At 34.4% G+C, this 25,834-nt stretch overlaps 1 protein-coding gene across 3 annotated transcripts in view; it reads right to left on the reverse strand.

The window, feature by feature from the left end:
* LOC136026284 (muscarinic acetylcholine receptor DM1-like) overlaps positions 1-25,834 on the reverse strand; it is a 217,100-nt gene that overhangs the window by 169,129 nt on the left and 22,137 nt on the right. The window contains exon 1 of one of the 3 annotated variants that reach the window (XM_065702682.1): positions 8,637-8,776. The exons of the other annotated variants lie outside the window; for them this stretch is intronic. The gene's annotated coding sequence lies outside the window, so the exon portion shown is untranslated. Of the gene's footprint in view, positions 1-8,636; positions 8,777-25,834 lie in introns of those variants that run through there. 3 annotated transcript variants of the gene reach the window in all.

The following is a 25,834-nucleotide window of genomic DNA, read 5'->3' on the forward strand; positions in this document are numbered from 1 at the left end:
TTATTCTACAGCCTTTCTGATTCAGGGGTCATTCTTAAAGAATTGGGACAAAACTTACGATTTAGTGTAAAGAGCGAGGTATTAACGAGGGTACAAACCCCCTCGTATACATAATAAAAACATAAGGTTATGAAAGTTTGTTACGTAAGTTAATTCTTAAGTTACGTATATTTTTTACTAATAAAAACGTTCGTTAAAAATTAAAAGTTCTAGTTGCCTTTTTAAGTAGCCGAAAAATTGGAGGGCAACTAGGCCTCCTTCTCCACCCCTTATTTCTCAAAATCGTCTGATGAAAACTAAGAGAAAGCCATTTAGCCAAAAAAAGAATTAATATACAAATTTCATTTTAATAATTTATGTGCGGAGAGCCAAAACCAAACATGCATTAATTCAAAAACGTTCAGAAATTAAATAAAAAAAAACTAATTTTTTTAGCTGAAAGTAAGGAGCGACATTAAAACTTAAAACGAACAGAAATTACTCCGTATATGAAATGGGTTGTCCCCTCCACAATCCCTCGCTCTTTACGCTAAAGTTTGACTTTTTGCCACGATTCTACTTTTTAAAACAATTAAAAGCTTTAGCGTAAAGAGCGAGGGATTGCGGAGGTTACAACCCATTTCATATACGGAGTAATTTCTGTTCGTTTTAAGTTTTAATGTCGCTCCTTACTTTCAGCTAAAAAAATTAGTTTTTTTTTTATTTAATTCACAATAACATGATCAATACCATGTTAACTTATGAGCCCTTTTATAACCAAGTACTGTATTGGTTATAACTAGTTTTTTATGCCTAAGTAGTTCGCAGTAGTCTGTAAACATTTTTGTTTTTGTTCCTATACCAAGTTCACATAGACTAGGATACTATCTATCCCTATTTCTACCGACCTGGGCATTAAAATCTCCTTATAAAAATACTATATGTCTACCTGGGACTCTATCTATTTGTTCTATCTATTTGTTATAGTTGATTTTGAGTAGGAGCAGAAAATAAAGATAATTAGGTTCTATTCCTGTTTATGTGGGTCATTTTGATTGATGTTGCCATAAGAAAAATGTCTAAGGCTTCGAGAGAACATTATATCAAATAGAACGTATAACTCTCCTGTTGGCTACTTAGCTATTCAGACCATTTACTACCCTAGATAATAGTGTTATAGGAATGCATCAATTTTTGTGAATTTTTGGACCGAAGAGCTTGAGGGTATGTTTGAAAACTAATGTCATGAAGGCTAAGTTGCTTAAGCTAGGAATAAATAGGGGTTAAAAGGTGATGTTAGGGAAAGAGAAAATCGATCAAGAAAATCAGACCAAGACACGGAAAGCTTTTCTTCGCAGTTGAAAAAAAAAACTTCCGAAGAATGGGATCACAAATCTGCGAAGCATGATTACCTTATTGGAAGCTTCATTGATGAAAATGCTCAAGTATGGCTCTGACACTTGGATAATTCGTAAGGCTAAGAAAATTTGTTGAATGTTCTTCAGAAGAATTGTCTAAAGATAGTCTCAGATAAATGTTTGACATACCGTATATCAATAATAAGACATACTAACAAAACGGTTTGATCCCACCTTCTACGGATGTAATGAAAGAAAGGTTTGTTAAGATGCATAAGCCACATTTTACGGCTGAAGGATGACAGATTGCCAAAGTTTTTTTTTGGTGATTGATTTGGAGAAAATGAAAATCAGGTCCTTCCGGAATGGGACTGAATGAGATGGGAAGATGTCTTAAGAAATGGTTTAAAGGATATTGGGGTAGAGGAAGAGCACGTGCAGCTGGGTGGCTGGTCCTTCAGTATGTCTTTAGCGGTGGTGTCCATATAAATACCTTCATTCTTTGGAGTAGAACAGCAAAACTGGACCTAAAAGGACAAAATGGCACTGGAGGACAGTTTCAAGATATCTACTAATTTTGAAATATTAAAATTTTTATATTGTATCCCACAGGTACAGCAGCACAATGTTGCGTGATTGCCCGTAGCATCCCTAGGCATTTAAATATAGTATGGTATGAAGAATGTTTACTTATGTTATATATTGAAATCTTTTACTTAAGGTTTTTATTATATCATACCGAATAAATCAATGGTAAAGTCGACATAACCATGGTTTCCTGCGTGGTAAGATGAGTTAATATGTATTTTTAAAAGACCATCATAAGTTGTAAGAGACCCGAATTCGCTTCTCACGTGAAGTAAAAGAAAACAAAAAAAGAAAAAAAAAATGGAAACCCCCAAACCAATAAATAAATATTAACAGTTAATTTAAAAGAAGTCTATTATATAAAAGTGGAAACTAAAATATTAAAAAAAACATTAGTTAAGTGTTATATGTGAAAATAGTTTACCAAAAAACTAGGTAATTGAATATTACGCAATGAATAGCAAAGAAAAAAATATAAAAAGATGAAAGAAAAGAAACAATATCTTAGAATTGATATGATTATGGTGTTTGATAAAGTTTGCCTTCTTTATAAGTATTAAATAAAAAAAACATGTTTTTTTTAACTGAAAGGAAGGAGCGACATTAAAACTTAAAACGAACAGAAATTATTCCGTATATGAAAGAGGCTGTTCCCTCTTCAATGCCCTGCTCTTTACGCTAAAGTTTGACTTTTTCTCTCAATTCAACTTTTTAATACAGTCAAAACTTGGCTCTCCACACATGGATAATTAAAACGAAATTTGCATATTATTTTTTTTTTTTGCTAAATGGCTTCCTCATAATTTTTATCTGACCATTTCAAGAAAAAAAGAAAGGGGGGAAGAGTCCTAGTTGCCCTCCAATTTTTTGGCTATTTAAAAAGGCAACTAGAACTTTTAATTTCTTACGAACGTTTAAAATAGTAAATAATATACGAAAACTTTCAAATTAACTTACGTAACAAACTTCTATATTCGTATACTTTTATTACGTATATGAGGGAGTTTGCCCCTCTTCAATGCCTCACTCTTTGCACTAAAGCTTAAATTGTGTCCCAATTTTTTAGAATGACCCCTGAATCAAAAAGATTGTAGAATAAATAGTTGAAACTATCAAAAATACTTTAGCATAAAGAGCGAGGTATTAGGAGTAGGTGAACGCCTGATATGCGTAATAACTTTTGTTCATTATAGGTTTTAATGCTGCTCCTTACTTTCAGTTGAAAACACTTCTTCATATTTATTTTTCATGTTTTTTAAATAATGCTAGAAAATCCTGCCCCCTTAGTGGAAATTCTCTTCCCCATGACAATATCCTCCATGGAAAGATCCTCCCACGTAACCTCCTCCCCTGACCGCCCCCTCCCGCTCAACACTAAAAAGTCCCCCTGAAATGTCTGTATACTTTCCAATAACCCTTACTATATGTAAACAATGGTCAAAATTTGTAACATGCAGCCCCTCCCTCAGGGACTGTGGGAGATTAAGTCGTCCCGAAAGAAATAATTATTCGGTTTTTTTACTATGCTGAAGAAAATGGCTATCTCAGAATTTTGATCCGGTGACTTTAGGAAAAAATGAGCGTTGGAGGGGGCCTATTTACCCTCCAGTTTGTTGGTCACTTATAAAGGGCACCATAAATTTTAACTTCCTTTAGAATGATCCCTCTCGTGACATTGTGGGACCACTGGGTCGAAATGATCACCCCTGGGGAAAAAAAAACAAGCACGCATCCCTGATCTGTCTTCTGGCAAAAATTACAAAATTCAACATTTTTGTAAATAGGAGCTTGAAACTACTACAGTGGGGTTCTCTGATACGCTGAATTTGATAGTTTGATTTTCAATAATATTCAATGACTTTTAGGATGTGTTTTCCCCTATTTTCTAAAATAAGGCAAATTTTCTCAGGCTCGTAGCTTTTGATGGATAAGATTAAACTTGACGGAAGTTATGTATCTAAAATAAACATAAAAATGCGATTCGTTTGAATGCAACTCTTTGTATTAAAATTCCATTTTTTAGAGTTTCGGTTACTATTGAGCCGGGTCGCTCCTTACTACAGTTCGTTATAACGAACTGTTTGATTATTCTGGTCTCTGTTCTTTTTCACATTTTTTTCCTGAGAGGGGGCAAGAGAATGGTTAAAAAAAAGCGATGTAAAGTGCTGCAAATTTTTGCTATTATATAATTTTGATTTTCCACCGAAGAAGAAACGAGGCATAAAACAATATTGAGATAATACTATTTGATTTAGAAGAGATATAAAGAATATCTTTAAAGACCATAAGACTTTGCTTAAGTAAAGAATTTGCTCGCATTATTTCTTGCAAAATCATTTGTTACGCAATGAAAGCACGTTGATCCCTCAAGATAACATTTAAAGAACATTGAAAGAAAATGTGATACCCCCTCTGAAGATTTCTTCAAATGGCGGTTGTTATTTGTTTTAGTGACAGATAGAGATTTCCTGTCTTTTGCTTTAAAGAATTGAAAAAAACCTTTTATCAGACAAACCACAAAAAGATCTAAGTCTTTCTTCTTGGTAACAATTTTCTCCTATTCAGAGTCTCTACAAGTTTAGAGCCTTGGTCTTTTCCCCAAGTTGTCTCCTTTCCTGGCCACCCCGAAAATAGAGTAGTCGGTATAAGATGACAGATAAAAGAGGGTAGTACTGTGCAAAAGATTACCTAGGTCTTAAGTCATAAACCAAGGGACACACAGAAGATCATTTCAGGAAATTTCTTGTATGCTAATTTTTCTTTAATTGCACTATTGTAAACAATCATCCGATGCGATTAGAAACGATTTTTTATTATTAACAATTCCAATGCAATTAGTCATTAGTTGGCTGAAAAAAATTTCAATTGAACAAAAAAAAAGGTAAAAGTCCTGGACTAAGACATGCTCAGTGCCATAATAACTCAAAGGTAATGTTTTGATCTTTAATAGGGTACATGGTGCTAGTAAATATTTTTAATCTATTAAATATAAGGATTTTATACTTTTTCGAGTTAAATATACTACAAGCATGCAAATTGTCTTGAAATGTTTTTAAAGGACAAGGAACGAAAACTAATCCGGTGAAGTTAGAGGGAGATACACATTGACAAAAAATTGGGGGCTCCTCAAAGAAATCTCATTACCTCCAGATAAAACTGGAAGTGAATGTGAGTTTAAGCTACAGAAGATATATTTTCACCTTCCATCTTGCTGATTCTTTGCCTCTTACAGAGGGATAATCTTTTATTATGCACAGGGGCTTAAACACGAGATCACTGCAACTAGAACGAACAAGATCCTTGGCACAATACAAAGAGATTTCTGTAGTCTTGTCCCCTCCCCAATTCACCCGTCTAAAAATAAATAAATATTCACCCGTCCAAAAATAAATATTCCAAGTGTTACCACCTTTGGTAATTTGTCGTCAATTTTTTTCTATTCATTTTTTGGAAATTTGTTGATCCTCTTAAGGAATAATAGCTATTTTTTTTTTTTATAAAACTGATGATTTTAAGTAGGTTTTAGCTGCAACTTCTAAAATCAGCGAGGCAAATTCTGATTAGAATGCTATTAAAACATAATATGTTTTCGGCAAATGCCAAATTGTTGCTTATCAAAACAACAAATCATAAAGGACATCCACATGCCCTAACATGTATTAAGTATTAAAGAAGAAGATCGAAGAAATGTCTCAGAGAGAGCTGTCGCCAGCCTTACATCAATCAAAAAAAAAAAAAAAAAAAGAACAAGTTTCTTTTAACTGTAAGTGAGGAGTGACATTATAACTTAAAAGGAACATAAATTAGTCTGTATATGAAGGGGGCTGTCCCCTCGTCAACGTCCATCTCTTTACGCTAAAGTTTTTTTATTATTTTAAAAAGTAGATTTGTGAGAAAGAGTCAAACTTTAGCGTAAAGAGCGGGGCGTTGAGGAGGGGACAGCCGCTTTCAAATACGGAATAATTTCTATTCGTTTTAAGTTTCAATGTCGCTCCTTACTTTCAGTTGAAAAAACTTGTTTTTTATTTAATTTCTGAATGTTTTTGAATTAATGCAGGTTTTGATTTTCGCTCACCATACATGAATAATTAAAACGAAATGTGCACATTAATTTTACTTTTTTGGCCAAATAGCTTTCTCAAAGTTTTGATCGGAGTAATTTGAGAAATAAAGGGGGTGGGGGAGGAGGCCTAGTTGCCCTCTGATTTTTTTTGTTGCTTAAAAAGGCCACTAAAACTCTTAATTTAATTTATGAACGTTATTATTAGTAATAAATATACATAACTTACAAATTAACTTACGTAACAAACTTCTATATTCGTATATTTTCATTACGTATATGAGGGTGCTCACCCCTCGTCAATACCTCGCTATTTACATTAAAGTTCGAATTTTGTTCCAATTTTTTAAGAATGATAATTGAATCACAAAGGCCGTTTAATTAGAATAAATAGCTTTTGCGAGATTACTAAAAACAGTTTAGCGTAAAGGGCGATGTATTGAGGAGGGACGAACCCCTTCATATACGTAATAATTTTTGGTCCCTTTCAGTTTTAATGTTGCTCCTTACATTCAGTTAAAAAAAAACTTGTTTCTTATTTAATTTCTTAACGTTTTTGAATTAATGCAGGTTTCGATTTAGGCTTACCGTACATGAATAATTAAAACAAAATTTGCACATTAATTTTACTTTTTTGGCTAAATAGCTTTCTCAAATTTTTGATAGGACAACTTTGAAAAAAAGGGGGTGGGAGAGGGGGCCTAGTTGCCCTCCCATTTTTTTGGTTACTTAAAAAGGTCACTAGAACTTTTTATTTTATTTACGAACGGTTTTATTAGTAACAAAATATACGTAACTTACATATTAACTTAAGTAACGAACTTCTATATCCGGATATTTTTATTACGTATATGAGGGGGTGCCCCCTCGCCCATACCTTGCTCTTTACACTAAAGCTCGAATTTTGTTCCAATTCTTTAAGAATGACCCCTATCACAAAGGCCCTTTAATTAGAATAAATAGGTCTTTTGAAATTACTAAAAATAACTAGCGTAAAGAGCAAGGTATTGAGGAGGGGACGAACCCTCCCCATATACGTAATAATTTATGTTTGTTTTATTTTTAATGTTGCAGCTTACTTTCAGTGAAAAAAACTTTATTTTATTTAATTTCTTATTGTTTTTTAGATAACATCGGAAAATCCAGCGCCCCCTTCATGGAATTTCTCATCCCCATGATAAATTCCTCAATGGAAATCCTCTCAAGTAACCCTTCCCCAGTGCCACTACCACAAGAAAAAAATCCACCCTGAAAATGTCAGTAAAGTTCCCAATAACAAATACAATACGTGTTTGTATGGGCAACGTTCATTGGGCAAAGGGCAAAGTTCATTTCATGCAACCCTTCCCCTGGGGACAGTGGGGGACTAAATCGTCCTCAAAGACATAGGCATTGATGTAGAAGATTTGGAGAAAAATGAGAATGGAAGGGGGCCTAGTTGCCCTTCATTTTTTTGTCACTTAAAAAGGGTACTAGAAGTTCTAATTTCCATTGGAATGAGCCGTCTCGCGATATTCTAGGACCACTGGGTCAATACGATCACCCCGCGGAAAAAAACAAACAAACAAAAAAACAAGCAAAACAGAAAAAAAAACAAATGAACGCGCATCCCTGATCTTTCTTCTGACAAAAAATACAAAATTCCACATTTTTGCAGATAGGAGCTTGAAACCTTTACAATGGGGTTCTTTGATACGCTAAATTTGATGGTATGATTTTCATTAAGATTCTATGACTTTTAAGGGGCTTTTCTTCCTTTTTTTGAAAATAAGAGAAGTTTCTAAGGTTCGTAACTTTTGATGGGCAAAACTAAACTTGATGAAATATATATATTTAAAATGACCATAAAAGTCCGATTCTCTTGATGTATATATTTGGTATCAAACGTCCATTTTTAAGAGTCCGTTACCACGAACTGTTTGAAAAGATCGATGTCAAAATTTTGCTACTGATGGTAAAAACAAATTCTGTTCTATATTCAATGCCTAACTAGGCAGGAATACGTATATAAATTTCTAGTCATCAGCTAGTATAGCAAGCAAAAATGGCTGATACCTTAGTCACCCCTTTCTTTTGATGTATTTGGTATACAGGTCTTTACAGTCTTTTATACAGTCTTTATACAGTCTTTAGCTCTGGAGTCTTTAGAGTTTTTTTTAGCTTTGGATGCTGGTGGTAAAACTACCAACCTGGCATGCAAGCAATAGTCTCTACTCTTCCACAAAAGCTTTAGCTTTCTTTTTGATTATTAGAAACCCCTTATAAGATTAACTGGTTTCTTAGTCTATATTTTTAGGCAACTGGGCTTTGAAATTGCAGTGAGACTGATAGATTTCTAGACTAACTTAGAATGCAAACAAATTCGATAACAACATACTTTGAATTCTGCTTATGGTACTTATTTGAAACACAATAATCATTTCTATCACGCCAATCCCTTTCAGAAACCAAAAAACTTCCCATTGTTTTCCATGAAATGTTCCACGTGAATTTTCTTACTTTCATAAGAATTTCAAATAATGAAACCATATTATGAATAAGAAAGACTAATCGTCATCATTATAATCAATTGCTATGTAAAAGAATGAAAGTTTGAATACATATTCTAATTTACTAAAAGAGATCTGGTGGTGCAATGACTGTTAAATTACCTGTCATGAACCACGTTTCTTGTGCGTTTAATACGAAGTTCGCCTTTTTTTTCTCCTTGGTCTGCCCCTTCATTTCAGTAGAGGCTTACATTAATACGTGAGTTATTTCTCCCCTCTTGTTGTCTTCCAGTATCAGCTCGTTCCCTCATAAGAGAATGTGATAAGCCGAATCAATGACTTGATTTCAACTAGTTGAATTAAATAAAAAAACAAGTTTTTTTAACTGAAAGTAAGGAGCGACATTAAAACTTAAAACGATCAGAAATTATTCTTACTCCCAACTTTTCTTTTTAAAACAGTAAAAAACTTTAGCGTAAAGAGCAGGGCGTTGAGGAGGAAAAGCCCTTTTCATATACGGAGTAATTTCTGTTCGTTTTAAATTTTAATGTCGCTCCTTACTTTGGTTAAAAAAACTTGTTTTTTTATTTAATTTCTGAACGTTTTTGAATTAATGCATGTTTTGATTTTGGCTCTCCGGACGTAAACAATTAAAACGAAATTCGCATATTATTTTTTTTTGGCTAAATGGCTTTCTCATAGCTTTAATCGGAAGTTTTTGAGAAAAAAGGAGCGGAGAAGGAGGCCTGGGTGCCATCCAAATTTTTGATTACTTAAAAAGACAACTAGAACCTTTTTTTACGAATGTTTTCATTAAAAAAAAAAATATTCGAATCTTACGAAGTAACTTACGTAACGAACTTCTATATTCGTATGTATTTATTACATATATGAGGGCGTTCACCCCCTCGTCAATACCACGGTCTTTACACTAAAGCTTTAATTTTGTCCCAATTCCTTAAGTATGACCCCTGAATCACAAAGACCGTAGAATAAATAGTTAAAATTACTATAAATACTTCAGCGTAAAGAGCGAGGTATTACGAGGAGGTGAACCCCTCATATGCGCAATAATTTCTGTTCGTTTTAAGTTTTAATGCTACTCCTTACTTTCAGTTGAAAAAACTTTTCATATTTATTTTTTCATTGTGTTTTCAAATAATGCTAGAAAATCCTGCGCCCCCTCCATTGAAATTCTCTTCCCTCATGACAAATTTCTCCATGAAAAGATACTCCCACGTAACCCCCCCAACTTCTCCCCCCCCCAAACCAAAAAAATTCCCCTGAAAACCTCTGTATACTCCCCAGTAACCATTACTATATATAAACACTGGTCAAAGTTTGTAACTTGCAGTCCCTCCCACGGGGACTCTGGGGGAGTAAGTTGTTCCCAAAGACATACTTATTAGGTGCTTGGGCTATGGTGAATAAAATTGCTATCTTAGAATTTTGATCTGGTGACTTTGGGGAAACAATGAGCGTGTGAGGGGGTCTAGGTGCCCTCCACTTTTTTGTCACTTAAAAAGTGTACTAGAACTTTTAATTCTCGTTATAGTGAGTCCCCTTGCAACATTCTAGGACCTCTGGGTCAATACGATCACCGCTGGGAAAAAGAAAAAAAAAACAAACAAATGAATAAACACGCACCCGTGATCGGTCTTCTGGCCAAAAATACGAATATCCGCATTTTTGTAGATAGGAGCTTGAAACTCCTACAGTGGGGTTCTTTGATACGCTGAATGCGATGGTGTGATTTTAGTTAAGATTCTATGATTTTAGGGGGTGTTTTCCCCTATTTTTCAAAATTGGACAAATTTTCTCAGGCTCGTAACTTTTGATAGGTAGAATTAAACTTGATGAAACTTATATATTTAAAATCAGAATCAAAATACAATTCTTTTGATGTAACTATTGGTATCAAAATTCCATTTTTTAGAGTTTCGGTTACTAGTGAACCGGGTCGCTCCTTACTAGAGTTCGTTACCACGAACTATTTGAAAACCTACCAATGACCGTTCAGGAAATTGGTGCTACTTTAGGATCTTAAAATGAGTGGAATTTTTAAAATCTACGTGCAAGAAAATATTTTCAGGGTATGTCGAGGGGGATGTTGAAGTAGCCAAAAACATCGGGTTCATAGTACTATGACTGTTATTACTGCCATTCCCAGTACTACTACTACTACCACTAATGCTACTTCTACTACTACTACTACTATTAATACTACTACTACTGCTACTATTGCTACTACTACTACTTCTGCTACCACTACTGCTATTACTGCTACTACTGCTACTACTACTACTACTACTACTACTACTACTACTACTACTACTACTACTACTACTACTACTACTACTACTACTACTACTACTACTACTACTACTACTGCTACCACTACTACTACTACTACTAATATTACTACTACTACCACAAATACTACTACCATTACTACTATTATTGCTACTACTACTTTCCTCACATTGCTCATGCAAGGTGACTATAGCCCTCTAAATTAAACCAAGCTTATTTTAGCCGCACAAGATTGATTAGAACCGTAGATTTTATCACCAAGTTCTTTTTTGTTGCCACAGAGTTTCATGAGAAGTTAAGGAAATTATGCAAACCAGGAAAAAAGCTTCAGAAAAAGTTTTTATTGGGACATCTGTCAAAGGATTTTGTAAAGAATTTTAGCTGATGAACAATCCACTTCCGTAATTCCTTGGAAGCAAGCTTTTTTTTATCGCATGGACAAAAACAGCATTTTCTTGGCATTGTTGAATAGATTGTTTTTAGAACCAAAATACACGAAATATAGTCGAAAAACATTAAATCGAAAGTGACAAACTACCTAACAAGCAAACGCTATCTAGATTGATCAGAAATTTGTTTTTCCGCACTCCTCATGAAATTATCATTACTCAATGAACAGCTGGAATAAAAATTAGTATACATATTGACCTGTCAATCCACACTCATTTGTTTTTTTTAATAATCTTGGTTATGATGAAGATTTTTTGCTTCTTTTTTGATATTAAGACGAATAAATACAGCTCTAAATAAGGATTGTTTTCAGTAAAGTGCAAATTATGTTCTGGTCTTAACAAGACTCGGGGGGAGAGTATTAGTTCTACTCTTCTTAATTTCTGCTCGTCTTTAGTTTGACTCGGTTATTTATTGTAATTTCTGCTCATTTTGGGTTTAATTTATTAATTTGTGCTGACTTATTGCAGTTTTACGATTGAGAAATTATCGACTCATTTGTATTTTAAGGTAGCTTTAAAAAGCTTCTTTGGTAGGATATTTTTTCTTGAATTACTACTAACATACAAACAGCAAGAATGGGTAACAATTTTTTTTCTTTCTTAAGCGAAGGCTCTTTACCATCTTAACCAAGATGCGGCTAAGTTGCTTTCTCTTTTTTACTTGGGGTCACCCAACAAGCTGTATTAGTGTTGACAAACTCTCCAACATATTGCAACTGTTTATAGCCAAATTTTTCAAATTGCTCCACCAGCAAAGACACTTTCTTTTCTTATCAGTTATGATTTTCTTGTTTTTGTGGTTTGCCCTCTTTCAAACAAACAGTTTGGGCCAGAAAATTTTCTCTTGTTAAGGGATGGTTCTTTAACCATCATTACTGCAACCATGCAACAACATCATCATGTACTTTAACTACAAGTTTAATTATGGTTGTTACCTATGGCTATGAAATCAATCATCATCTTTTATACAAATATGCAGTTTTTCGTCAAAAAATTATTTTATTTTAAGATAATGTGTTTTGTTAACTACAAAAGGAACAAATATAGCAATTTCATTTAAAATGAGCCCTCAAACAGCTCTCTATGATGTTTCAGTGCCCTGCTAGCAGTGGAGAAAGAAAAAAAAAATAGAAAAAAAGAGGACAAATCAGTGCTACTCATGGAATCAAGAGATTCTCCTTATTCTTCAAGCCAGGAGACTTTAAGTTTCCTGAAAAGTATTATTTCTTATGTCTGGTTCCTATCTGGGATATATACGAACCAAAGACAATAATTTTACTATAGTTTCATAGCTGAGATACATTCCTGTCCATCTACCAAGTTATATTTTGATCTTGTGCTTGAAAACCGCTTATTTCATGAGAATTATTCTCCGAAAGATTCAATACAGAAACTTTAGTTTCCATTTAGCCTCATTTAATGGTTTACAATAACAATAAACCAGTGGTTGGAGAGCAGAGGACATTTCCATTCAGTGGCAAAAGGAGTTCGAATTGAAATTTCGATTCATCCTTGCTGTGTTTCCTTAAGATGGGAACGTCAAGAATAATCTTAGAAATACTGGTATAAGTTTTTCCCAGTCCATGAAAAGCAATTGCCTAGCCTGGAAAAACATTACTTTTGATTGCTTTTTTAAGTAGACAAAAGTCTAGCTGATCTTTTTTTATTTCTTTTTTACATATATATTTAATAGTAGAACAATTTTCTTTTGCGTTTCGTGTTCCAGAGATACTATATCAAACATTTCATCTTTGACTCAGCTACTCATCACTTTCTCCATTAAACATTATATCAAGGGACATTATACAGTTAATCTATCTGAGTTGCGACAGTGGCTGCAACCTAATAAAGAGCGACCCGTTTGTTATTTTTCTTTTCACCACATAATATCCCTTTCTATTTATTTTGTCCACGATTATTCTCTCTAACAGGTAATTTAAGATATTATCAATGGGTATATAAAATAAGATATAGAAATGTGTTTTTTGAGCCAATATATGCAATAGCCACTACTACTTCAACTACTAACAACTCACTGCAGCACCAAGACACCTGAGACCAACATGGCTACACACGCTCCTCTTCTATTTCAATCAATGCAAAACTTCACTCTTTAGACCCTCCGAAGAAGTTCCAATTTCCTTATTACGACTTCTTCCCACCCTATTTGACGACCAACTGCTTTTGTTTACCTCTAGATGGTTAGTTAAAAACAATGATCTTTGCCAATCTTCCATCCTTCCTTTGCAAAACGTGTCATAGACACCTTTTTCTGATCATAGCCATAGTAAACGGAATCAAGCCACAATTTTTGTACAGCTTACTTTTTGAAATACGGTCAGTCAGATGGGTACCCAAAAGAATCTGCAAACAATTAAAGTGGAAAACATCTAACAAATACGTTGCTCATAATTCCATGCCTTCAAGATTTTAGCTGTAATGAGCATTTCCATTTTACAAGCAAGTAAAACAATCCAGCAGCGTACGAAGGAGGACCTTCCCCTTACCCCCACCCCAAACATGCATTGTTTGAAAGTTCTGGGCACAATTTGCTCACATTCATCTCCGCAACCTATGTTTGGCAATCATTCATAGGGGCTCGTGGGCTTTTGGGACAATTTCCTTGTTTCCCACCGATGCTGTAAATTTAGAATGATCAGCATTTAGAATTTTTCTACGACTGCGATTCAATTATTAATTGATTCAATTATTTAAATATTTAAAATACACCATGTTTAAAGTTACCCGTCAAAAGCTTCGAGCCTGAGAAAATCTGCCTGATTTTTGAAAAAGGGGAGGAGCACTCCTAAGAAGTCAAGTAATCCTCATGAAGATCACACGGTCAGATTCAACAGATTAGAAAATTCTAATGTAGAGGTTTTAAGTGCCAATCTACAAAAATGAGGATTTGTAATTTTTGTCAGAAGAACGATATAGAAATTTGTGTTTAGTTTTGTGCTTTTGGTTTCCTCGGGGAAATAAAACATGTAATTTTATGTTGTTTTGTGCTTTTGTTTTCCCCAGGGTGATCATATCATGCCAATAGTTCTAAAAGATCTGGAGAGGAATCAGTCGAACGGAAATCAAAAAATTTCCAGCGCCATTTTTAAGTGACCAAAAAGGTTGGAAGGTACCAAATCCCCCTCTTATGTCCATTTTCCCACAAAACCTTCAACCGAAATTTTGAGTGAGCCTTTTGATTCAGCATAGTTAGAAGGTGCAATAACTATGCCTTTGGGCATTAAGTGCCCCGCAAGCCCCTGAGAAAAATGGCTGTAAATTATGCAATTTGATTATTGTTTACATATAGTAGTTGCTAATTGTAAATATAGCGACTTTTTTTGGGAGGGGGTCACGGGGAGATTTTTTGTGAGGACGAAAACTTTCGGGGAGAATTTATTAGAATAATTTTACACGGGGAGAAGGGTTTTGTGACATGATTTGAAAAAAGCCCGAGATTAAACAGACAAAGTTTTCTTTTATTTAGTTTAGATGAAGGACCGGACTCCACCATATTTTGCGTTTAATTTCCTCCTAACCTCAGGCTATAGATAAAACTGTAGATAAAATTCGTATTTTATACATGCAGCTCTATCTGATTTTTGGATTATAAGGGATTTGGTTTTGGATTTTTGGATTTGGATTACATCTAAAAATAGTAATCTGTACTCAAGCTTTTTGGAAACTCAAAGAGTAAAAAATAAGAAACAGAAGTCATGTCACATTTCCCGTTTATAACGACAGTATTTTGGTTATAATGAAAAGTTCGTAGAATTTCTTAGGTAGGGGGGGGGGGAAGTAAAGAATTTGCAAAGTATTTCATTTATTGTGGGGGGGTGTACGTGTCTGCTTTAAGATGTTATAAACAAAATTGATCTCTTGAAAAGGTGGGAAGCCAATTATTCCACCAATGTATGTTCACAATTAGAATACACAAAACAAAACCTAACTAAACAATGATCACAGGCAACACAATAGCGCTGCCTAAGTAAAGAGCTATATGGACACAATGTGTCATTTTTTTATTTAGGCCAGGGAACATGGTATAAAATGAGCTGTCGTAGAAGCTCCGAAAGGGGCTCATTCGATTGGAAATTGCAAGTTCCAGTGGCCTTTTTAATGGTCGAAAGTGATTGGAATGCACCCCCAGCCAGTCATTTCCCCAAATGCTTCCAATAAAATATTGGGATAGCTATTTTATTCAGCATAGTTGAAAAGTCCAATAATTCTGTCTTTAAAGATGACACCCCCAATTACACAGCCCTTAGGGCAAGGGTTGTAAATTATGCCCAGGGGGCATATAAAGTTTTACGGAAAAGCATGGTCGTATAAACTTCGAAAGGAGCTCGTTTGATTGGCGATTGAACGTTCTGGTACGGTTATTAAGAGTCAAAGTAATTGGATGGCAACTACCCCCCCCCCTAACGTCCTATTTTCTCCGAATGCATCCGATAGAATTCTGAGATAGCTATTTGCTTAAGAACAGTCCAAAGATCACAAAACAGGCCTTTGGGGTTGACAAAATCCCCAAGAGCCTGGGGGCAAGGGTTTAAAGTTATGCCCCATGTCGTTCAAGATTTTTATAGAAAGGATGGTTGTATGAACTATAGAGGAGGCTCCATTTGATTGGGTATTTAAAATTCTAGTTCCCCTTTAAGAATCGAAAGTATTGAAGGGCGACTAGCCCCCCTTCCTCTCTGACACCCTCTTTTCTCCACATAATCCATCGAAATTGTGAGATAGCCATTTAGTTCACAATAGCTCAAAGAGAATATAACATTGCCTTCAGGGTGGTTACAACCCACCGGAGCCCAGGGGCAAGGGTTGTAAGCCATGTCCCGGGGCTAATAAGGTTTTGATGGAACGGGTGGCTGTATAAACTTTGGATCGGATGGGGCTCAGTTGAATGGAAGTCGAAAGTTCTATTACCCTTTCTAAGAGTCAAAAGGGAATGAAGGACAACCAGTCCCTCTCCCACAAGCTTATCCTTCCCCAAATACATCCGATCAAAATTTTAAGAGAGCTATTTTGTTCAGCATTGTTGAAAGGTCCAGTAGATATGTCTCTGGGGATGTCAACCTCCCCATAATCCTCAGGGCAAGGGCTGTAACTTAGGCAATTTGTTCATTGTTCACATAGAGTATATGTTACTGAGAAGGGTATGCATATTTGACCTTAACTTCCCAAGAAGACAAAGGGCAGTTAGGTGAGCATTTAAAGAAAATTTTGAGGAGATTGTTGATTTAAATTACAACATGTTATATGTATATGGGTTGTCAAAAAGGGCGTAACTCAGGAGTGACTGAGTATATTAATTTGGAACTTTGAGGAAATGATAAGGAAGATGATCAAAAAGGGTATATTTACATGCTATCCCTACTACTACAACTACCACCACTACTAGTACTACCACTACTACCACCATTACTGCACTACTCTATTTACAATGTTGAAGGTAAATTTGAACTAAATCAAAAGTCGGTATGTACATATACATTGTCAAAAGAGCATGTCTCAAAAATTGATTTAGGCACTAGTTGGATGTTTCTAGTTGGATGTTCATTACGGGAAGACCATATGACCAAAAGCCAATATGTGCACGCTACTCCTTATACTTCTATTGCTGCTACATTTATTACTACTAGTACTTCTACTTCAATTTCTACATATATTGTAATACTTGTAAAGGCAATACATCATTGCTGCTGCTGCTACAAGTGCTACCGCTATTACTGTTAATACTAGCAATAGTAATACTACTACTGTGACTACTATTACAACTATGCCTAAGGGTACGAAAGTGAAATTCTCAATGATTTTTTGGGGGTGGGGGTTGTGGGGAGGTGAACTTAATCAAAAACGTAGTCTGTATGCAGGCTGTCAAAAGGGAGCAACATCAATATCTTAGGAACGCTTTTGTCTGTGAAGTTGAAACTAACATGGCTTTTTGTGGGGGATGCTGAACTATCCAAAACAAGATATATGCATCCTAATGGTACTGCTTCTACTCTTGCTACTGCTATTGCTACAATTATCACTACTTCTACTGCTAATGCTGCCACTAAAGTTAAAGCTACTATTGTTAATTCTACCACTTCTACTATTGCTAGTACCAAAAGTAAGGGTTTTAAGGCGAAAAATTTGGAAAATATTGAAATTGTATGGAACTAATTCGAAACTCACTATGCTCACACAGGCTGTCAAGAGGACCTGTCAGAAATCATTCAAGAACGGTTGATCGTATTAAGTTTAAATTTTTAGCGTGTGCTGAAGAGGATGTTGAAGAAACCAAAGGTGCTATGCACATCCTGCTATTAATTGCCACTACGCGAGCTAAGAGTATTAAGGGTAAACTTCCAAGGTACATTTATGCGGATGTTGAACTAAATCAAAAAGTTCTAGTGCCTTTTTTAAGAGTCAAAAGAGATTGGAGGGTAAGCAGGCCTCCTCCCAAGTCCATTCATTTTCCAAGCTCATTCAGTCAATTTTGAGAAAGCCATTTTTTCAGCATATTAGAACGGTCAAGGAACTATGTCTCTAGGAATATTGGGTATGTCAACTCCCGCAATTATGTAACTGGCCCATAGTGCTTTAAAAATAAGAGTTGAGTTAAAACTAAATCAAAAGGAAGTGTGTATATAGTTGCCAATAAGACACTTTAGCAGTATATCGAGAACAACTGAAGGCATTAAGCTGAAACTTTCGAGGCTACAACTATTACTATTTCTGCTCTTACAATTTGATTAAATGAAAAAAATGTAAGTTTATCTGAGCTGTTAAGGAGCATAGAGATAATTTGGGGGATGATATTATATTTTATTTTTCAGGTCAACTTAAGGAGGTATGAAAGTAAATTAAACAATACTATTTGTGTCAGGATTAAACATTGGTGAAAAGTTTCTCTGATACACAAATAGCAAGCCAAACTGTGGATTCTTTTAGAAAAAACCGAAAAGATATAAAATGTTACTTTTCTCCATGAAAAATACGGTTTCAATGAAAAATGAACATAAATTTTTTTTCCCCTAAACAAGTTTTTCAAAGAAAAGTAAAGTGCTCCATTAAACCAAAAAAAGAGCATAAATAATGTCAAATAATCATCCAAGCGTAAAATTACCACAAACCATCATAAAAAAAATATGATACCCAAAACGGACATAAATTAAAATAAATAAGGGAGTCAAACTCGAAACGAACAAAAATTAACACCATTAGGGCTGACAACCCCCATGCCGTCTCAAGACCAGAACGTTTGGGTTTATTTTATTTATTAATGGTAATTTGTGGTAGTTCTACGATTGGAAGATGATTTAACTTTATTTCTGCTTATTTTTGGTTTAATGGTGCCCTTTTCTTTTCTTTTAAAAACTCGTTTTGCGGAAAAAGCCATTTAAATAAATCACACAGATATACCAGCAAAATCGTACATCAAATGAGAACAGAGAAAAGGTTACCTCTAAACCGGTTTTCCTCACAATGGAAAGTTGTCTTTCTTCACTAGCTGTTTTTTTTGTGAAGCAGAATTGGTAAAAGGTATAAGAAAAGCTTGACGGAGGCGTTGGTCTTCTTTTGATCAGTTTTATTAAAATACAAATACAAATGATTTAAAAATCATTTAGATTTTGTGTGTGTAAGAGACGATAAGCGCACAAGCGCCTTTTGAATTTATAATTTTTCTAAGGAAACTTCTAATTAATGAAAAAAAGGGGTCTATTATCGCATATACAAGAAAAATCAGGAAAAATCCAGAACTGAATACATGTACTAAAGATCATGTCAATATATATGCTAAATATACTTCTTAAGGATAATATTTAATTTATACTTTCTATTTGCAACTTTAAATTTTTACTAATTTACCCGTCACACATTGCTGTGATTTCAAAAGGATGAAAATTCAAAAAAATCCCCCTACAACGGAGAGTCCATCCAGACAATTCCCTCTCATTGGGAAATCCAGTCCATAAACTGAAAAACACAATAATCGACTCAATTGACAATAACTATTTTTTTTCAACGTAGGCTAATGATTTCCACAATAGAGTAAATTCTAGAATGGATGAAGTTGTGCTTTGTCCTACATTTGTGTAAATTAGCTAATAATTCATTTGGATCACGTTAGCAAAAAATCAGAAAAAGATATGTAAAGCAATTCCATTGTAATTTGGATCCCCCCCTCACCCAAAAAGATATGTAAGCAATTCCATTGTAATTTGGATCCCCCACTCACCCAAAAAGATATGTAAGCAATTCCATTGTAATTTGGATCCCCCCCTCACCCAAAAAACAACAAATCCCTCCGTGAAAAATACCCCTTCCCCAAAAATTCCCTGGACAATTTTCTGTGTTGGGCAATTTTCTGTTTTGGAAAAATAAAGATGGCATTTTTTTTAAGTATCCAAAAAATTAGTCCAAATACCCTGCTAAAAATTAAGTTTTGTTTTAGATGTCAGAAATAATAATTAAATGACCCGTCAATTGTATATCAGGAAAATGTGAATAAAATAAACGAAAGATTGTCAAGTATTTGTAATCAGGGGTATCTAATTTCAGCCAGCTCGAAAATTACAAATAGAAAACAGAATATATATTAGATAATGATAATATATTCTTTTTTACAGTAATATACAACACATATGCTTTTTCAAAGACCAGTGGGGAATTTGAAGATCTTGAAGAGAATTCCAAGGAGTAGCAGTCCTGTTTTACTGGAATGATCTCCTGGCGACAATCCTGCTATCAGATAATAAATTCTGAGCAAAGCTCTTACCAATAGTTTCAGTTTTTCTGTTTATTTTTGCTATTTTGTTTCTTTTTGGAGTCAAGTAATCTGATGGATTAAAAGAAAAAAAAACGACGAGAAGACGATAAAAAATTCACCTATCAAGTCATGCCAAAAGCATCCTCTTCCTTTCTCCCTATGTAAAATTAGAAAATTTTAATTCAAATGTAAATAATGTATTAGTAATGTAAATAATGTGTAATGTAAATAATGTATTTCTTATGTATTAGAAAATTTTTAATGTAAAATTAGAAAATTCTCACGAAAATTTTTCACCTCATGGAAAGTTCTGGCCTGGGAAGTCCCCCCTCAGATAATACACTCCAAAAATGTTCGTATATTTCCCAACAACAAATACTATGTGTGAACAATTGGCAAATTGCGTAACTTAGATTGCTTTCTCCAGGGACTATGGGTGGTCATATCATCTGCATAGGCATATTTATTGAACTTTACAACTCTGTTGACTTAAAAGGTTATATCAAAATATTGATTGGATGTCTTCAAGGAAAAATGGGGCGTGGGAGGGGAAGTAACTTCAATCTTTATGGTAACTTAAAAAGGGCACAAGAACTCTTGATTTTCGATCAAACAAATCCTCTCCCGATCTTCTAAGATTACTGATTTGGTACGGTCACCGCTGAAAAAAAAAAAAATACGCTTCCGTGATCTTTCCTCTGGCAAAGTACAAAATTCCACATATTTTCATAAAAGAGTTTGAAACGTCTACACTAGGGTTCTCTTATATACTGAGCCGTATCGTAGGATTTTTTATTTTCATTATTCACTTGACTTTTAGAGAAGCGCCTTTTTCGAAAATTGGCCAATTTTCCTTAGGCTCGTAGCTCTTGATGGGTACCATTAAACCTGGTGAACTTTGTATATTCAGAATCAGCATAAAAGAGCCTGGGAAAATTTACCATGTTTTAGATAATAGGAAAAAATACCCCCTAAAAGTTGTAGAATCTTAACAAAATCATACAATCAGATTCAGAGTATCAGAGAACTTTATTCTAGAAGTCTAAAGATCATATCTACAAAATGTCAATTTTGTATTTTTTGCTAGAAGACAGATCACGGATGCGTGTTATCCATGATCCTAGGCCCCTTCCCACGATCATTTTTCCCAAAGTCACCGGATCAAAATTTTGAGATAGTCATTTTGTTCAGCATAGTCGAAAACCTGATAACTATGTCTTTAAGGACGACTTAAATCCTTACAGTCCCTGAGGGAGGGGCTGCAAGTTAAAAAACTTTGACTATTGTTTACATATAGTAATGTTTATTGGGAAGTGCACAGACGTTTTCAGGGGGACTTTTTGCGTTGGGGGAGAGCAGAGAGGGGCTTAGGTGGGAGGATCTTTCCATGGAGGAATTTATCATGAGGGACGCGAAGTTCCTTGAAGGAAATGCAAGACTTTCTAGCATTATTTTTTAAAAAATGAGAAAATAAATAAAAAATAAGTTTTTTTTAACTGGAATCAAGGAGCAGCATTTAAACTTAAGACGAACATAAATTATTACGTAATAAAGGGGTTTGTCTTCTCCTCAATACCTCGCTATTTGCGCTAAAACATTTTTGGTAATTTCAACTATTTATTCTACGGTCTTTGTGATTCTGGGGTCATTCATAAAAAATTGGGACAAAATTTAAGTTTTAGTGTAAGGAGCAAGGCATTGAAGAGGGGGGGGGCTTTGAAGAGGGGACAACCTCTTTCATATACGGAATAATTTCTATTCGTTTTAAATCTGAATATCAACTCTTACTTGCAGAAAAAAAATTTGTTTTTCATTTTAATTATAAAGAACATAATTTAATTTTATGTTTGTTTCTAAGTGTTTCAATAGCATATACTCTCTACAATTTAAAATAGAAAACCAATATTAATTAAAATCTGATAAACACTTTCGTCAAACTTTTATTTTTAAAAATTTCGATCTACAGTGGAAGAACAGCCAATAAAATCTTCTATAAGGAATAAAATCTAATACCAATTTCACTTTATGTATTTTATGAAGCACCTATTTAAAAAAAGTTAAAATTAGAAAGCCCAAGTTGATAGTAACTTGATAAAACCTTCCGGCATTTTTTTATGATTTGGATAAATAATAGAAACACAAGAAATATAACTTTAATTTAGTTTATTTTTTAAGGAACATAATGTAATTTTATGTCCGTTTGATTGATTCCATTAAACGTTATACTGAAAAACATTAACTGGAAAGCATACATGATCAAGATCTGATAAATACTTTCGACAAACAAAATATTTTTGAATGATTTCGATTTAGGATAGAAGATTAGCCAAGATAATATTGTACGGGTATATTTTATGAAGTATTAATACCGAAAATCTAAAACAGAAAGCTTTCACTGATCAAGATCTGATAACCACTTCTGTCAAACTTTTTGATACGCTCGTTTTATGCATTAATTTTAAATAGAAAGCCTATAAAGATAAAAATTTGATGAACACTTCAGTCAAACTTTTTATTTTGTTATTTTTTTCGATCTGTAATAGAAAAATAGCCAACATAACATTAATTTAATTTGTTTTATAAGGATGTTGTTTTATATATTTCATGAAGCATCTAATCTCAAAAGCTTTGAAAGCTTGAAAAAAGCTTGAAAAGCTCTTATTAACGCTTCCATTAAACTTTATTTTCTTATGATTTTGATTCCCAATAGAAGAATACCCAATATAACATCAGTTTAATTTATTTTAAAAGGAATACCTCCCCTTTGTTTTATGTATTTCATGAAGCATCTAATCTGAAAAATTGAAATAGAAAGCTTAAATTAACCAAAATCTGATAAATACTGCCGTTGAACTATGTATTTTTTTATGAGTTTGATTCTCAATAGAAGAGTAACCAACGTAACCTTAATTTAGTATATTTTATCAAACAGTTCGTGGTAACGAACTGTAGTAAGGAGCGACCCGGCTCAATAGTAACCAAAACTCTAAAAAATGGAATTTTGATACCAATACCTACATCAAAAGAATCGCATTTTAATGCTGATTTTGAATATATAAGTTTCATCAAGTTTAGTCTTACCCATCAAAAGTTACGAGCCTGAGAAAATTTGCGTTATTTTAGAAAATAGGGGGAAACGCCCCCTAGAAGTCATAGAATCTTAACGAAAATCTCACCATCAAATTCAGCGTATCAGAGAACCCTATTGAACAAGTTCCAAGCTCCTATCTACAAAAATGTGGAATTTTGTATTTTTTTTGCCAGAAGACAAATCACGGATGCGTGTTTATTTGTTTGTTTTTTTTTCTTTTCCCAGGGGTGATCGTATCAACCTAGTGGTCCTAGAATTTTGCGAGAGGGCTCATTCGGACGGAAATGAAAAGTTCTAGTGCCCCTTTTAAGTGACCAAAAAATTGGAGGGCACCTAGGCCCCCTCCCACGCTCATTGTCTCCCAAAGTCGTCGGATCAAAATTCTGAGATAGCCACTTTATTCAACATAGTCAAAAAACCTTATAACTATGTCTTTCGGGACGACTTACTCCCCCAAAGTCCCCGTGGGAGGGGCTGGAAGTTACAAATTTTGACCAGTGTTTGCATATAGTAATGGTTTTCGGGGAGTTTACAGACGTTTTCAGGGGGATTTTTTGGTTTGGAGGGGGGTTGAGAAAAGAGGGTTATGTGGGGAATACTTTCCATTGAGGAATTTGTTATGGGGAAGAAGATTTTCATAAAGGGAGCGCAGCATTTTCTAGCATTATTTAAAAAAACAATGAAAAAATAAACATGGAAAAATTCTTTCAATTGAAAGTAAGGAGTACCATTGAAACTTAAAACGAACAGAGATTATTACGCGGAAGTTTTTTTCAGCTGAAAGTAAGGAGTAGCATTAAAAATTACGTTTTTTTCTGATATTATGAGAAATAGAAACATTCAGATCGAAATAAAGATTTTTAATTTCATGAATGGCTTAAGAATATTAAGTGGAAACTTTCAGGGAATGATGAGGGGGATGTACAACTGACGAAAAGACAATATGCGCATACTTCCTTATATGAAACTGCTCCGTATATGAAAGGGGCTTTTCCTCCTCAACGTCCCGCTCTGTACGGTAAATTTTGAATCTTTCTCTTAACTCTACCTCTTAAAACAGTAAAAACCTTTAGCGTAAAGAGCGGGGCATTGAAGAGGAAAAGCCCCTTTCATATACGGAGTAATGAATAAAAGTACCGAAAAAATGAATTTAATTCAAAGAAGATGCCTGCAGTATACTGATATGCTGCAGTATTGAACTAGCTCTCAAATACTTGTTTGAACTTTTTAATTGAAACTAACTGAAACTAGAAGTCATAGAATCTTGACGAAAATCACACCATCAGATTCAGCGTATCAGAGAACCCTACTGTAGAAGTTTCAAGCTCCTATCTACAAAAATGTGGAATTTTGTATTTTTTGCCAGAAGGCAGATCACGGATGCGTGTTTATTTGTTTGTTTTCTTGTTTTTTTTGTTTTTTTTCCCAGGGGTGATCGTATCTACCCAGTTGTCCTAGAATGTTGCAAGAGGGCTCATTCTAACGGAAATGAAAAGTTCTAGTGCCGTTTTTAAGTGACCGAAAAAATTGGAGGGCACCTAGGCCCCCTCCCACGCTAATTATTTTCCCAAAGTCAACGGATCAAAATTCTGAGATAGCCATTTTATTCAGCGTAGTCGAAGAACCTTATAACTATGTCTTTGGGGACGACTTAATCCCCCACAGTCCCCGTGGGAGGGGCAACAAGTTACAAACTTTGACCAGTGCTTACATATAGCAATGGTTATTGGGAAGTGTACAGGTGTTTTCAGGATTATTTATTGGTTGGGGGAGGGGTTGAGAAGAGGGGGATATGCTGGGGGAACTTTCCATCGATAATTTGTCATGGGGGAAGAAGATCTCCATGAAGGGAGCGCAGGATTTACTAGCATTATTTAAAAAAAAAAAAACAATGAAAAAATAAATATGAAAAAGTTCTTTCAGCTGGAAGTAAGGAGCAGCATTAAAACTTAAAACGAACAGAAATTATTACCCATTTGAGGGGCTCACCTCCTCCTAATACCTCGCTCTTTACGCTAAAGTATTTTTAGTAATTACAACTATTTATTCTACGGCTTTTGTGATTCTGGGGTCATTCTTAATGAATTGGGACAAAATTTAAGCTTTAGTGTAAAGAGCGAGGATCTGACAAGGGGGCGAGCCCCCTCATATATGTAATAAAAATATGAGAATACAAAAGTTCTTTACGTAACCTAATTTATAAGTTACGTAAATCTTTTACTAATAAAAATATTCGTAAAAAAATTAAAAATTCTAGTTGCCTTTTTAATTAACCAAAAAGTCGGAGGGCAACTAGGCTTCCTACCCCGCTCTTTTTTTCTCAAAATCATTTGATCAAAATTATGAGAAAGCCATTTAGCCAAAAAAAAAAAAATGCAAATTTTGTTTTAATTATTCCTCTGCGGAGAGCCAAAATCAAAACATGCATTGATTCAAAAACGTTCAGAAATTAAATAAAAAAAACAATTTTTTTTAACTGAAAGTAAGGAGCGACATTAAAACTTAAAACGACCAGAAATTACTTCGTATATGAAAGAGGCTGCTTCCTCATCAACGCCCCGCTCTTTACGCTAAAGTTTTTTACTGTTTTAAAAAGAAGAATTGAGAGAAAGAGTCAAACTTTAGCGTAAAGAGCGGGGCGTTGATGAGGAAGCAGCCTCTTTCATATACGAAGTAATTTCTGGTCGTTTTAAGTTTTAATGTCGCTCCTTACTTTCAGTTAAAAAAACTTGTTTTTTTTATT

The sequence above is a fragment of the Artemia franciscana genome, chromosome 4 (assembly GCF_032884065.1).
Source record: "Artemia franciscana chromosome 4, ASM3288406v1, whole genome shotgun sequence".
NCBI lineage: Eukaryota > Metazoa > Arthropoda > Branchiopoda > Anostraca > Artemiidae > Artemia > Artemia franciscana.